Here is a 3,918-nt window from a genome sequence, read left to right on the forward strand (position 1 = left end):
CGTATTTACTCTCTTTTTTGTCCTCTCATCCTCAATGGATATGATTAAAGTTCCAAAGTCAATGGCAGAAGCAATTCCTTCAAGAAGAACTTCACTAATAGTGTACTCATTAAGTTCAAAATTGGAAACAAAAAAGTCAGCGAAAAGATTTGCGGTTTCAACGGCGGAATTCGACCTTTCACCTCTAAGAAACATTGAGTCTGGAATGCTAGATACACCTTTCTTGGATTGAACGAAATTCCAGAAAGTTTTTGGATTACGTTAAATATTATTTTCACATTGCAAAATGTATTGATTGTATAGGAGCTTATTAAGGCAATTAAACTCATTCATATACTGCAAATATTTTCTGTAAGCATCGACATGATTAGTGGTTTTCTAAATTTTGTTGGACTTAGTCCTTAAGTTTTTCAATTTTTTGAGTCCCTATACATACCAAGGCAACTTATATATTTTCTTTAGCCGGGTCGGAATATTTTCTTTAAATATCTTAAATACTTCAGTTAAGAAGATTTCGTAACAAGTTGAGGTATCAATCTGCATGAATAAGTCTTCCCAATTAATACCGCACAGCAATTTATTTAAATGAACTGGATCACACAAATTATAATTAAAGCTCAAGTTGCTCTCTACTCTAATATTTAAGGAGCATGGTGCAAGTTTGATTCAGAAACTGGAAAGATACACTCAGACAATCAAAATAATCAAATCAAAAATAAGATCTAAGATTCGTGAGAGTTTGTTCTTATAACAGTTAATTTGGGCCAGCTCGAGACCATATAGACTATCTATAACATATATTTCATAAAATTTATTCACGTTGTCAGGGGTCAAAAAAATAACATCAGTTATATATGACCTAGAAACTTGTGATAAATTGAAGTCGCCGAAAACGTATAAGTGGTTTTCACCAACGGAGCTCTGTGCAGGAATAGTTATATTGTCAATTTGTGCATATTTAATATAATTCACCAGAAATGAGCGGTGGAATATATGCAGCACAGTGATACATGCAGTGATACATGGTTGATCCAGAAGTGTGTCCCAATTTTGGAGAGTAATAATATCGAAGCGTAGTGTACGTTGGAGTGCAATGGGGTATAGTCATTGCGCTGGGTAAGCAGTTACAGTTGCATGGCTATACTCAATCCCGACTCTTGCGTCCTCGTTCGCGCACTCTGGGCAATGTGAGCAACCCATGTGCGAGATGCGGTAACCAATCCGAGTGGAGCCTTGGGTCACGGCAGAAAGAGAGGGAGCTTCGGTGGGGCCACTCTGACTTATTCGGTTTAAGGGCTCACTGAAGTCTGCAGCGTCTGTTCACCAGTAGGTGCGGCTGCAAGCGGGTGTCTGCTTGGAGCAAGCGGCTCGCTATAGAAACGTGTATTTGGTTGCGAAACCACCCCCGTCCCAGCAATGGGTTGTGCGCTGGGCTTGGGACCCGCCACGTAAAAACCACTTCCAGTGAAGAAGCAAGGCAAAGCCTCGGATGAGACCCACCCTTATGATGACGACCACGGCAAACGTTTAAAGGACTACGATTTGAGGGCATGCACCTGGAATGTCCGGACCCTTAATGGGGAAGGTGCCTCTGCCCGGCTGGTTGATGTCCTCGTAAGGACAAAAGCTGACATCACCGCCATCCAAGAAATGCGTTGGACGGGGCAAGGCAAACAATGTCTGGGGCCTTGCGACGTCTATTACAGCTGCCATGTAAAGGAGCGCAAATTCGGAGTTGGATTTCTGGTGGGAGAGAGACTCCGTCGCCGAGTACTGTCGTTCACCCCGGTGGACGAGCGTCTAGCCACAATCCGCATCAAAGCGAGATTCTTCAACATCTCGCTCATCTGCGCCCATGCCCCGACGGAAGAGAAGGATGAGGCTTCCAAGGATCTCTTCTATGAGCGCTTGGAGCGCACGTACGAGCGCTGCCCCGTCATGATATCAAAATCGTGCTTGGCGACTTCAAAGCCAGGGTGGGCTAAGAAGGGATCTTTGGAACCACCGTCGGAAAATTCAGCCTCCACGACGAAACGTCCGACAAAGGATTGAGGCTGATCGACTTCGCCGGGGCCCGAAGCATGGTAGTATGCAGTATTAGGTCCAAGCATAAAAAGATCCATCAAGCTACGCGGCTGTCTCCGGATCGAAAAACGAGAAACCAAATCGATCATGTTGTAATAGACGGAAGGCACGCTTCCAGAGTTTTAGACGTACTATCTTGTTGCAGCCAAGATACGCACCCGCCTCTGTGCAACAAAAAATGTGCGCCCAAATATGCAAGGAAAGCTTAACGTCGAAAAGCTGCAATCACAACAGACAGTCAGCGCTTTCCCTACTCGAGTCTCAGACAAAGCTAGTGGATCAAACTTATTTGCAACGGACTTAGATGCATCATCCACATAAACAATAGCTAATACTTTACCAAACTTGTTGTGAAGTACGTTAACCTGAGTGAGGCAAGGTTCAGCCATCTCCTCTAAAAATACGTTGTTGCACGCACCACACGCGAAAGGAATGATATCATTGTCAATGATGTTCCATGATATGCTTGGTAAATTAAAATCACCCAACACAATCATTGAATCAGAAGGTTTAGTCAATAAATTAACTGATTTCAGTAAAGAGATGAGTCGTGAATAGACGCATGTGTCAGATCGGGGAGGGATATAGCATAGAGCTAAGTAAATATACCATTTTTCAACCTGTACACGAATGCATTTGAATTCTACTGAATCAATGTGTGGAAGACTAACATCTTCAGATGGTATTAAAGAGTCTACAGCGAAGAGTACGCCACCGCCGATTCTGTCCCCCTATCTTGTCTATAGATATGATAATTATTTGGAAGAATCTCTGAATTGAAAATGTGAGGTTTCAGCTAACGATGAAGAAATGATGTCGGCAGTTAATGGCTATTTTGAGAAGCAAGACTGTTCTTATTATAAAAAGGGTATCGAACTTATTGAGCATCGCTGGGGAAAGTGTATAGAGGAGATTATGTTGCAAAATAATTATATTTTTTCCCAAAATTTATGTGTTTTCTTTGAAAGGTCGGGTACTTGGGTTATGCGATTAATAACGTGTTATATAACGCAAAGAATGGCATATGGATATGGCTAATATGCAAATGTGTTGGTTTTTATTGACCATTTTGTAAGTGTATTGGAGAATGCGTTCGGTCGTTATTGCTGGGTGACCGGCTGCAAGCGGTGCATAAGTTCGGTAGCTGCGCACACACGACTTGTATGTGAAATCCGAGTAGCTCCCGGAGACTTCCGTGTGCACCACTGATGAAGAGCTATGAATTTAAATACCTAAGGGTTTAGTTGAGATTTTCGCCTTTGACCACTATATTCTGTACATTTCTCAGCACTGCCAGAAGTGATACGTGTGCTTACGGTACAAATCGCAGCTCACTGCGTCCCATATTTACATATATCCATGAATGCTCTGGGTATCGACCAAAGACTCGTTTAGGAGCGAGCTAAAGTAGAAGGGCGTAAAACTACGCGGGCGCTGGGTTTGGGGCCGCCACGTTAAAACCCTGCCCAATAAAAAAAACACATGCCTGGAATATCTGAACCCTTAATCCGGAAGGTGAGTCTGCCCGGCAGGTGATGTCCGTGGCAAAAGAAAGGCTTACATCACTGCCATCCGAGAAATGAGATGCACGGGGCAAGGGAAGGTGAGCGTGGAGCCTTGCGACGTCTACTACAGTTGCCACTTAAAGGAGCGCGAATTCGGTGTGGTGGGAAAGAGCCTCCGTCGCCGGGTACCGGTGTTCACTCTAGTGGACGAACGTCTAGCCACAATCCGCATCAAAGCGAGATTCTTGAACATCTCGCTCATATGTGCCAATGCCCCGATAGAAGAAAAGGACAACGCATCCAAGGATCTCTTCTATGATCGCTTAGA

This window comes from Rhagoletis pomonella, unplaced genomic scaffold (genome assembly GCF_013731165.1).
Source record: "Rhagoletis pomonella isolate Grant_MI unplaced genomic scaffold, Rhpom_1.0 Rhpom_scaffold_00001, whole genome shotgun sequence".
In the NCBI taxonomy this organism is placed as follows: Eukaryota; Metazoa; Arthropoda; class Insecta; order Diptera; family Tephritidae; genus Rhagoletis; species Rhagoletis pomonella.